Source organism: Saccoglossus kowalevskii, chromosome 5 (assembly GCF_978046115.1).
Source record: "Saccoglossus kowalevskii chromosome 5, keSacKowa6.1, whole genome shotgun sequence".
Lineage (NCBI taxonomy): Eukaryota > Metazoa > Hemichordata > Enteropneusta > Harrimaniidae > Saccoglossus > Saccoglossus kowalevskii.
The window spans coordinates 15,014,169-15,027,461 of NC_140645.1; the positions used below are offsets into that span (position 1 = coordinate 15,014,169).

The 13,293-nt window shown below is 35.9% G+C and overlaps 1 long non-coding RNA gene across 1 annotated transcript; it reads left to right on the forward strand.

Annotated features, from left to right (window-relative positions):
- Positions 1 to 12,092: 12,092 nt before the first annotated feature.
- LOC146745805 (uncharacterized) lies at positions 12,093 to 13,090 on the forward strand. The gene is made up of 2 exons (XR_014929515.1): positions 12,093 to 12,411; positions 12,610 to 13,090. It is a non-coding gene; the product is annotated as an uncharacterized LOC146745805 (long non-coding RNA).
- The last annotated feature ends 203 nt before the right edge of the window (positions 13,091 to 13,293 follow it).

Here is a 13,293-nt window from a genome sequence, read left to right on the forward strand (position 1 = left end):
TAATACAACGATTCGTGTTCACTCAATATATTTACAACCTCGTTATCAGTCTTGCAGACAAACTGAACCACGTTTATACGATTATCCTTAATTATAGATACTGGTTTTACAACTCGTCGATAATTATTTCTCCATCCTCGATGGGAGGCTGGCGTTGTGACAACCACAACAAGGAATACATCTTTCAGAAGGGTCATCTCTGCATCTGTGTTTTTATTGAATATTTTATCAATATCCCGGCTTCTTTCCTCCAAACCTGACCAGTAATCAATCATCATCTTCGCTGAAACATTATGGATCACCGGATATTCCCAATACAGATGCGGTTGATTCAGTGCACTCCCATCAAGGTTAAATTGGCTGTATGTAGAAGGTGGCACACCGAGTTCAGACATTGTAACTCCAATATATGCATCTTCAGATGATATGTACCTAGATCGATTCGTCGATATGTGTTCATAACACCTTCTAGATAAATCTCCAGAAATAATATATAACGCACCTATGTTGTAGCTAGGATAATATTCATCTGGAAAATCATCTTGTGAGGTATACCATTTATGCTTTGGATCACGGATGACAGGGGCCTTTTTTCCGCGCTGTTGACCAAGATACATATCTACTTTCGGCAAAGAACTGATTTGTGGTATAATGTTCATCAAATTTACAAATACGTCATCGTCAGTTTTTATGATGAAATTTGCAGATGAACAGAAATAATACGACCATCTAAGGAACATAATTGTTTTTCTGGTCAAGTTCCTGTAATGTTCCAGGAAACTTCCTTGCACTAGATCGTCATATTGAAGACTTTCATGACTGAGTTCTTTTTGAATTTCCACAGACTCTGGAATACCTACAAGAAATACTACTCGAGTAGAGTGATTTGCTAGTAGATTTCTGTTTGCCCAAGTCTGTCTGATGGCTGAGCGGGAATCAAAATGAGAAGGTGCTGATTCGACGCCAACCAAAATAACAGACTCGGATGTCGAATTTATAAATGAGCATGTCTGTGTTGGGTTAATCAAAAATGTGAATCTGGATGGCAAATGATCAATTCCCATGCCACTGTTCTTTGGTTGTTGAAATGCAGAATCACAATCCTTGTTCCAATTGACATCGGTTAAAGCGAGGCTACTGTGATTCGTATACTTATTATCGACATGGGCATATACAACGTGTCTGTTTGTTGTATTGTCAGTCTTGTGGCGTTGCAGAATATCCATGTAGTGAATAACAACCTTGTCATCATACAGCTCAACAAGACAGGCAACTATACTGGCTGCCACAATGACTTTGAATAATAAGACGAAGCTTCTTCTCGGCATTGTTTTCGGAGATGGAGACTGTTTACGTATGTTGCTGTCGCGAGTCAGAGAATAATACACGCGTTCTCAACTGGCTAAGTACCCGTTTTAGTCTGTTTGGCGATTACTGTGTGATGCGATCCTAGTTTTCGCGTTCCAATAGTGCCTTTGTCGTATAGATTTTTGTGAAAAGAAGTTCACAAGGGCGCCCCTCACTCATCAGCGAACCTAGTCCATTCACTGTTTTGTTTAGATGGCAAAAGTTCTTTTTAAATGACAAAGACCGTCATCGTGGCTGTGCAGTAAGCGACATTTTTGTTTGTACTGTATTATTGCCGGGTTGTTTCAGTTACGTCAACCATAAAATACTATGTATATATGTAAAAAACATTTTTATCGAATGCCTTGTCACGACCGAACGTGATATTAATAATATTCAAGAATTACAGTAGTTTATACCCCGTAATTCAAAATACACGCATCCTGCCATTATTTTGCAAACCCGTTTATTCCCACCAAGAGTTATTGGGAAATTAACTTTTGGCTTGTTAGATTGTGTATGTATCTAGTAGCGTCGCTTATGTGTAGGCTTCGAATATGAATATAACGTTCAACACCATCAAGAAAGTTTGATTGACAAACCTTGTTAACGGTACTCGTATTAAACGTTAATTGACCTCACTATGATGACGCATGCGTTGTGGAATACGAAAAAAAGACCCGTACACAATGTACTAATAACGTTAACAGGGTTCTAACTTGGACATATCTCATATCAATTTGAAGTGAGTTATAATCCAAAATTACTATTGTCGATGACATCGTTTTCTAAACGTTTATTGAAACCTTTGGATGGGTTAACTGGTAATCGACAAGCTAAAGTGTAATTGAATGTTTTGTGCTGCGGTAATATTTTTCGATCGTTATGATTAACACAAATTCAGGTCATTGATGTAGAGATTAATACCCAAATCAGCAAGACTTTACTTTTCACTCATATCTCGTCGAATTTTTTTGAACATTGAGCAAATTGAATTAAGTATCTTAAAAAGCTTAAGTGGCAGCTGTAAAATACATCATATAACTATTCAATGGCTAATAAGGTCATCAGCTTAGCATATTAATGGAGTTCAAACTACAGAGCATGTTGCTGAGTATATGTCCAATGATATATTGGGTCGTAATAGGTAAATATTATCACACTGGAAAGTTACTAAATTAAATCATATCATCCGAATAGTATCTATTTAAAAATAGATGATATGTACATTTTGCTTTCTACCATGATATTTCGAATTAAAAACTCTCAAAAATGATCATATGATCTAAAGTTTGAGGAATCAAATATATTACACACATTATTATTATTATCACTGAGCCATTGTCAAGAAAATGCAAAGGCAAGACATTTCTTAAAATTATTGCAAAATGCTGTAAAGAGCATTCTTGGCGAAGTTGTTCACCAATGCTGCAACAGATAAACAGTTGCATTTACATTCATTAATAGCATATGTGAGTATCATTAATATCAGGGTGTTTTTTTTAGTTAGCGGATATAACTAATATAATTTCACTTATTTGCATACGTGTATTACCCAATACGATGATCAGATTACAACTTCATTGTTCTTAATATATTTATATATTCCGGCCCGGTATCCGCGAAGCTGCCCAGAGCTCCACGCAATATGCATATTTTTGCAAGAATATTCATGAGCTAACAATTCAGTGAGGCGCCTCTTTTTTGCGAGCGGACTTAAACTAATCGATAACCATTGTTTAATTTCAAAAGAAAATTATTTGATGTATAAAAAATAGGAAAACTTGAAACTCTACCGTCGCGTAAATAGTGTGTTTACTTGTTTATAGAAACGTCGATTTCACAAAATTGCTGGCCATGAATATTTGCTTGGTAGCATTGCTTTTCCGCTGCATAATACGGACAACTTTCGTTATAGAGAGCACTGAATCATAGTGGATCGCACTGAAATAAAACATCGTGCTTTGCCGACAAAATGAAAAATTCAAATACTAGTACCTGTCTGCGACTTTCTTTAAGTCACGTAATATTACTGTTTCCATAGACACATATAAATGATTAGACAACTAGATCTGCAGACTAGAAACTATTTGCAAAGATAACTTTGTTTATGTGTCCAAAATGAATGCGATGTAGCGATTGGTTTCAGTAATGTTTCACTGGGAGCAAAATCAATAATTTTCAATATTTACTGAGATTTGGTTCATATTAAACTCACTTTTCAAACATTAACTGTAATAATGAAATGCAAATTAACAGTCTTTATTATCCACAACATCTTAACTCCGCAACTTTGTTAAAACTCTGGATCGGCAGTGCACAATTTCCAAAGCATGAAATATACCATTCTACAAATATTGACAGTTATATTTATAGTATCAATGGAATTATATAACGCCGTATTTCCTAACATCGTGACTACGCAACGATCCATTTTTCTGGAGATAGTCGTCAAACCATAGAGATCAAACTCTGTGAATATAATTACGTCGCTGTCGTTGACTTGGACGCACTGACACTAAAACAAATTGGAATTCTCTAACAGGACAGGAATTTCGACACCCTGAACATTGAATCAATTTATATATATTGTTCAAAGAGAGGTATTTGGCAGTTACGCTTTGGAGTTGAACCTTCGGACTTCTAGGAGTAATGCCGTTTCCGAGTGAGCTAATTAAAAGCTAATTAGTTGAATCGCGGAGCTCCTCGATTTTGATCACCTCCATTGGTTGGTAAAATTATGCAATTGGGAGACAGAATACATTAATCCTGCATCAATATCCAATATCGTAACGCTGATTGGTCAGAATTCAGTCTGTTTAATGACCGCTGATGAAATTGTACAGAAATAATGACTCATGCAGTTCTAATAGTTCTAATTGCGCGCGCGCAATTGGTTAGTTTACAATATGGCGTCGTCGTCTACAACTCCGCTGCTGGATCCTCTCAGATCCTGAAGACAGAAATCCAGTCCCACGCTCTGGTTCCGCGGAATTTGGAGAGACGAATGAGATGAGAGAAAATATTCAATCCATGAAAACGAAGAAAGCAACTATTGCTGCTGTAAGGTGTTTTAAGAGTACTGCATGGAGAAGAACATCAGTCGCAATTGTGAATACATCTAAAAAGGAAGAAAGCTGCATCGCTGTTGGCACTGATGTACGAAAAGTAAGCCGCGAGCACTATTTTAAAACTCACAATGTCTGGAATAAAATCTAGCATAGCAAATCACCTGTTAAGAGTAGGGACTTTTGACATCGTAAACGACGTAGGGTTTTTTGATGCTAACGAACAATTCACAGCTATGACATCTAAAGAAGGTTGGGGAAACCAAAGTTAACTCCCAACAGAAATAGAACCTGGCGATCTTAAGAAGCTTTACTACATTGATACTCTCAGCACTGAAACGCCAAGAAGATTGCAGAGAAAACTAATACCTGCGCAGAAAGTCGAAGAATACGTTGTCCATTGGTACATTATCAGATGTTTCAGAATGAGATGAATAAAAACCATGAAATTAATTACGGCATTAGTGATAACGATAGGTCAAGGTCGCGTTATTTAATTATTGTGTTTAATTTAATAATATCAAACGCAATTCTATCTTGCTAGGTGATGCGAAAATAAACCATTTATTTCTATTAATATTTGTAAATTATTTATAAAGTACTTCTATTTGTTATACTGTGATGGCATAAACAATATTATCAGCAATTTAACCGTGAAGTCTCAGCTAAGTGGCAGTGCGCTTATGTTTAGATACAAACTTGGCATGGTACGCCATGTAACAATAAGTCCTCCACTTTGGTAACTATTTGTATATTAATCCATTCATTTGCATACTCACTATATTTTATAAAAAAGTCAACGTACATTCTGCAGTATAAGAAACTGATATGAACACAAGTTTGAGTCAAACAGTGGAAGTACATCACTATGATAACTATAACTTTAATACGCACATTAACTTCCGGCCTAGGAACAAGATTTCTGTACTTATTATTGCCACACTCTGGGTTCAGCCAGAGCAGATAATAACAGTTAGGGTTCCTTCTCCAAAATTCAGCGAAGTATGACAGACGAAATCTACAAGCAAGTCCAGTTATTCCTTTCCTTCCCGATTTATGAGTAAACAGACATGATCTTACGACTATGTATTCCGTTTTATGTATATAAATTGCATAATGCTTATCTAATTTCTATACATTGATACCTCCTTTGAGACTGAAATCCAGGCCATTCCTGTCGGTCAGTATGGCAGTGGCTCGTCGGTACACTATATACATAACATACAAGCAAAGTTGCCTAAAATCACGGAAGATTATTTAATAAACCACAAATTAGCAGAATATTTAACAGATTCTTCCGAAATCTCTGAAATCTAATATTATTGCATCCCGCTAAGCATGACATGGAACCTGGTCTACCTTACAATGATAAACAGACTTCAGGAATCAATTCGCACATTCAAACCACAGTAGCCAAAATCACACAGTGTCAGCTCGTGAGCCACGCTGTGTGTGTCTATTAAACAAGTCATAATACATCAGACAGCTGCCATATATTCACATTTACATCATCATTTAAATACATGATTATCGTAATAGCATCATCTGCAACGAAAACGAAAATAGATGCAGGTTCGTGGGCACTCGGAGTAAATTTTCGTTTTCTTTTTCTTACCCAGACTGTCTCGGCTAGGTAACGTTAAAATTTCGGAGCATGTCAATGCTGGTAACTACTCTAAGATCTATATTAAATTATAGGGAATCGAGACACGCATATGTGATTAAAAGTTATGAAAGGTTGTTTACGTTGATTGACAAGTCACTGTTGATGTTATATGCAAATGAGTTGCTGGCCTCAGTTACGGCGTGGCGATGTGTGACTTCCTGTCCTGGATCATGTTTGCTTACCTCTAGCGCTATTAACTAGTCTCGTAAACAATCCACGCTACCGTGTCCTCCGAGGAGCTCTGAGGAGCTCCGCGAATTTCACTAATTAGTCTTTAATGAGGTCACTCGGAAACGTTTTTTTTCTATCTGAATACCAACAGATTCAACTAGTCAAGTAGAAAAAAGTAGCTGAAATTTGTTTAAGTTCAAGGGAACGAAATTCATGTTTTTGTATTTCCAATTTGTATTTAGTGCAAGTGCGTCAACGAAGGCGTCTTAATCATACTCACGGAGTTTGATCTCGATGGTTTGACCTAACGGTATTTTACTTAAGAAACTGTACTGCCAATCCAGCGGTTTATCAAAGTTTCGTAGTCACAATGTTATGAATTACGGCGTTATATAATCCAATTGTTATATATAATCCCATTATACGGCGTATACGTTTTTATATAAATGCGATAGCCGAAAGTTCGTTTTCTTGGGAAAAATATTTCTTCAACAGGGTATCGACAGTTAGACTGTTCTCGCAACACCGACCATGTTATGGCACTTTTGTGCCCTGTCTGGTGTGGATTGACAAGCGCCTTTATCATGACGGAAATTTAACACTTCATTTTAACGCGTAGCAAACTTTATTGTCGGTATACAATACGCTTTATATGTCATGCTCTCTTGACGCGTTTCTATGACCAGGAAATGACATGTAATCAATGTCGTTTAAATCAAAAACTGTGATTGGTTGTGTAGCTATTCGATATATAGTACAACCGTCACGAACAACAGATATTGTAAGTGACTGATCGCTACAGATCAAATGAGTATTGTCAAATGCAACAAATATTGATTGCTTTGTAAATAAAAATGATTTTAAAGTTGTCATGATCGTCTAGTACATTAAATATTCAATAACTAATATAATGGTTTTCGTTTGCAAATCCGTATGGTCAATATTAAAGAGACAGGCCGGACAAAATACAAGGTAAATATCCTTGAATATCATGTTATAAATGCAAAATAAAATTTCAGTGACATTTGATAAAAAGAATTTTACATACCTAAGTGTATATTACATGGTATATTATGGATGACATCACTGAAACAACTCTGTAAATGTACAGTGCATGACTAATTGTCGTTCACTGCAACTGTAAATATTTTTGCCGTTTTCAAAGAACCTCTGCCATCTAAACCAGTCAGCGAATGAACAAGAATCGCTGATGGTGAAGTGCGCTATTCTTTAATACACAAAACTACTGAAATTGTACAGCTGTGATCCCATCACACAGTAATCGCCAAACAGACTGTCGTTGACTAAACGGGTACGTTCCAAGCCTGTAGTGAACGCGTGTATTATTATCTGACACGTGACAGCAACATATTTGTGATAAGCAAACAATCTCTATTTCAAAAACAATGCTGAGAATTAGCTTTGTTTCCTTATTCAAAATCATCGTGACAGTCAGTATACTTATCTTCTTTGTTGAACTGTATGTCAATGGTGAGGCTGTTATTCAGTACATGGATATTTTGCAACGCTTCAAGACTGACAAAAAACACGTTGTATATGTCCGTGTTGATAAAAAATGAAGTACCTCACAGTAAACGCGCAATAACAGATGTCAATTGGAACAATAATCGTGATTCTGCATTTCAACAACCCAAGAATAGTGACATGGGAATTGATCATTTGCCATCCAAATTCACATTTTTGATCAACCCAGCACAGAAATGCTCATTTACGAATTCGACATCCGAGTCTGTTATTTTGATTGGCGTCGAATCAGCACCTTCTCATTTAAATTCTCTCAGCCATCAGACAGCCATCACTCCACTCGAGTAATATTTCTTGTAGTATTCCAGATTCTGTGGAAATCCAAGACGAACTTAGTCTAGAAAGTCTTCAATATGATGATTTAGTTCAAGGAAGTTTCCAAGAACGTTACAGGAACTTGACCAGGACAACATTAATGATCCTTATTTCTGTTCATCTGCAAATTTCGTCATCAAAACTGATGATGACGTGTTTGTAAACCTGATGATCATTGTACCACAACTCAGTTTAATGCGTAAAGGAGATCTATCTTAACCAGCATCAGGGAAATACCCGTGCAACCTGTGATCCTCAGAACAAATGGTATACTTCTTACGATGTTTATCCAAATGAATATTATCCAAGCTACAACATAGACGCGTTATATATTATTTCTGGAGATTTATCTAGAAGGTGTTATGAACACATATTGGGGCATCAAACTGCGTACATATCATCTGAAGATGCATATATTGGAGTTACAATGTCGCAACTCGGTATACCACTTTCTACATATAGTATATTTGACCTTGATGGGACTACACTGAACCAACCCTATCTCTATTGGGAATATCCGGATATACACGATGTTTCAGCGAGGATGATGCTTGATTAGTGGTCAAGTTTGGAGGAAGTTAGAAGCCGGAATATTGATAAAATATTCAATGACAACACAGATGAAGTGATGACCATTTTAAAAGACATGTTCCATGCTGTAGTGGTCAAAACGCCAGCCTCCCAGCAGAGATGGAGACATATATATCGACAAGTTGTAAAACCAGTAGCAATAATAAAGAATAATAGTATAGACGTGATTCAGGTTGTCTGCAAGACGGATAACGAGATTGTAAATATATTGAGTCAACACGAATCGTTGTATTACAAAGATATGGTGCGAGGTGATATTTTGTGTGATGAGGACGATATGTATACAATACATGTTTTTTGCAATTAACTGGGCTAAAGATAAATTATTCTCACAATATATCGCGTTCATGAATTCAGGTCGTGTACACATTAACTTGTATACAATGTTAGACATTTTTAATCCAGCCAATGGCAAAATCGATATCGCCTTCTTCTGTGAAGGAGAACGATGTTCATACAATGGCTTACTGAGTAACAAAATAATGAAATGTGGCCTGAAAGATATGGCATGAGTGGAAGATATGGCTTCTTTGCAAGTATTCGACATTCTTACATCAAGAAATTTATTATCACATTTCAATCGTATTGATATACGTAAAACGGAATACATGGTCGTTAGATTCAGACTATTTACTCATGAATCGAGAAAGAAAGGAATAACTGGATTCGCTTGTGGATTACGGCAGTCATACTTTGCTGAATTTTGGCGAGGGAAGCCAAACTTTTATGATCTGCCTTGGCTGAGCATTGACTGTAACAATAAGAAATACAGAAATCTTGTACCCGAACCAGAAATATATGTATGTTAAATCTTACTGATGTGCTTCCCTTATACGTATTAAACGTGTGATCATATTCTGTGATTCAGTTCCCTAGAAAACAATACAAATTGTCATTCCTTCAAATGATCTAAATCAATATTCACAGTTGCTATTGTTTCAAATGTCGAGTCATGTATATAACAAATCCTTCAAACCGAGAAACTATATCTATAATCATGTCGTAAATGTGTCTTACAAAATACAGTGAGCATATGAATAAATGCATCATCAAAGTTGATTGTACGATTAAACTGAAAATGCCACCAATGGACAAATACATCTCATTGTTTTTAACAATAGCTTTCATAATTATGACTTTGCACTTTGTATTTGTCTTATCCATCTGTCATTTGCATAAAGGTTTGCAGACCAAGTTATCTTGCTTTGACATAATATTTTGTGCTCAAGATTTATTTAGCTTTCACAGATTTGGTAGCAAACACATCGTGCGATACATACAAAACATATGCGGAAAATTTATATTCCGTTTTCATTACGACAGAATAGTATTTGTAAATAGCATTGAAATACATTACTAAGTTTTAATCTTATCATTATATTGAGTAATAAACATATGCAGTGGATTTATATTACTCCTAGCCACTAATTAAATACACACCCTGATTTTACCGACCTTCACATAATCAATTACTATAACGCAAAGGTACAAATGCAAGTCATTTAGTGGATTCTTGTTACTCAAGAACAGGAATAAGCACTATGGCATTATGCAATCTTTTCATGAAATTTTTCTGCTTGTGTACCTTTTTGACTTGGGTTAGGTTTCGTGATAATAATAAATTGTGTGATAGATATCTTTCTCGAATCGTTAGGTCACTGGGTGAATTTTGTGTGTTAGAAATTCAAAATATCATAGAAGAATGCAAAATTTAAGTATGTCTTCGCATTGGTTAGTGTGAAGGAAGTATTTCGGTAGAAATTTGTATGAAAAATTAACATTTCTATGATTGTTTCAAATTATAGAAGTAATATTCACTTTAGTGAATTTTCAGAAGAAAATATTTACCTATTATTATCTTTGATTGTTTGGACATGTTCACAGTAATATGCTTTGTAGTTGAATTTGTACCCAATTTCTATGCTGAGCTGATTGATTCTAATAAAATATTTCTAAGAGCAATTATTGCCAGTCGTTGTCACTTGTCATTAATGAATTCCAGAAAGTGGTCGAGGAATATGTCATTCAATCCGACTGGCAGTGATGTACTGTGATGACAGCCAGTCAACTAATTCATAAATATAAATTGTTTTCTCTGAAAAAGTTGTCTGTTCTATTTCGGTTTTTGCTCTCTATAGTTGATTTCAGTTCCCATATTTTCTTTCGTTTTTGACACAAAGGATGCTATTACATAATCATGTATTCAAATAAAGCCTATTGATAGCTGTCTGATGAATTATGCAGTACCAGTCCATTCCATTTGTGAAAGTTTCAGTTACGTAATTATATCACGTGCATGTGATTTTGGGGAGTTAGGTCATCACACATTAAATAACATGTGAACCGTTGGCCGTATATTAAAAGTGTTATATGTTTTACGTTTTTCAGAACAACACCTACCAGGGTCGATGTTTTGACTTGTGTCTTCGACTTTGAACTGAATCACTGAATATCCACCCACAAAGCAAAGCTAGAGAACATAATTCAATAACAGGGTTGTATTGAAAAATGTACTTACGTGCTTGTACAACATCTCACACTATGACACAGTAGATCTATCATTATTGTTCTAACATAAACGGTGAGGGCATACTGAGTTGAAATCATCAGAATGAGAGAAACAAATTTATAACATACAAATTAATTAAAACAGACTTTAGAATGGAAAAACTAAAATGAAATAAAAATGCAACATTAATAGAATTGTGACAATGTTTAAAATCAGTGACAATAACTTGGAAAGCAAATTAGAAAGAAACCATGCATAGAAGAAAAGAATAGACTTTGTAAAAATGCAATGAAAAAATAGTCAAAAATGAAATTCACTGACGTCATAGATTATGAATTATGTAAAGAGTAAAAATGCGATGGTAAAACAAACAAGAAAATAAGGACTGAACAACTTCAAAAAAATACAAAAAAATACTATATTCCACATTAACAAGGGTTTACAAATAATGTAATACTGATTTGTCTGTCATTTGTCATAATCACTCAAGAAAATGAAAAGCAAACAAAACTAAACAACTTTAACAACAACAATATGCATTGGCAAAATTGAAAAAAAATACGATATTCCACATTAAATGAGAACAAGGGGCTACAAATAACGCATTACTGATTTGTACGTCATTTGCCTGTCATAGAAACACACAATCACTAGAGGGCGCAATTTTAAGAAAAGTTTGTTTTGTGCCAAATATAATATTTTCTATCATTTCGCAGTATCGAATGAAAATGCTCATAGGATTACTTGTGGTGCCTGTTGTAGGAAAATCAGTCTAGTTTTTCGCTATGTAAGCGTGAGATAAATTTATAAATAAAATTGGCCCGACCCTGGGTCGAGCCAAACCAAGCCAAGTGTTGTATTTGCCTTGTACAGCGTATGATGTGGGTATTTGCGTATGAATGACCACGGGAATGTGCCTGTGCCTTGCAGGTGGCTTTGTTATGAAAATTCATGTTGTTATGTGGTGGACGTGGCAAGTCAGTACACCGCGAGCCGTCAAAGTGTGAGCACCCTATTCAGCTTTGCTTAGCAGCAGTTTGTAAGGGCATTTCAGGCTCTTCGTCACCTTGCTTATGCTGCAGAACCAGACTAGTAGTCGACCAGCGTCACGTTTATACCTGTGTACAGACAGGACGAGTTTGTTGGTTTCAGTTGTTCTGTCCGTGCGTGGAACAGGGAGGAGTGACGGCATGTCAACCGTAAGTTGTACTTTACATATTTTGGAGTGTCGTGTAGACACAATTATTTATATGGTGTTAAAGCGATGAATAGAAGTATGGAATTTATTGTGAATTATATATGTCGCATTATTTAAGCTATATTTAAGTGTAATGTAGCGATACATAATCGTCTTTTAGAATTTAATTAGCACGTGTAATTGGTATTGCTATTTTCAGTTGGCTTGGTAATTGTGAACTGGTGTATCGTGGTCGTGTGGACGTACTTTAATATTGGCAACTGGTGGTGGTGAATGGTTTCTATTATATCTACCCGGATCGGTTACTGGTGACAGTCAGTTTTAGAAGCTCTATGGACTTGATGTGGATGGTTGCTGAAGTATCTTCGATGCCAAGATTTGAGAAGCATAACAGAACACTGCAGGACTACAATAGGGCACTGATACTGTAAACTTTATCACAGTTTTGCTTTGCCTCAATTCCCTGACCCGAAGGCCTTGTATGACCAACTTAGTTTTACGTAACCATGTATTAAACATATTGTTATATTTAGCATAAATGGATAATAGATTGAAGTCGTTGATTTGTTGATTAACGTGATTTATTAGTGATAAGTTCTTGTGCACAAGTTTCATGTTAATTTCTAAGTATGAATATCTGTTGATGAGGGTTAGAGAATAAAATAGCTTAGTTAACTGTATGCACGTTATCATCACCATTCATTGTGCGCTCCCGCGAGTGTGGCCAATCCTCGGATCTGTGACTGTTCCCACGTGATGGAATCGTGTTCGAATCCATCGGATACAGTGTTACCTGTCTATCACGGTACACGTGATCGTCACTGGCCAATGATTTTTAAAAAGTAAATGTTGTAATTGCTTTGGAGTTTCAGAACTCCAATTT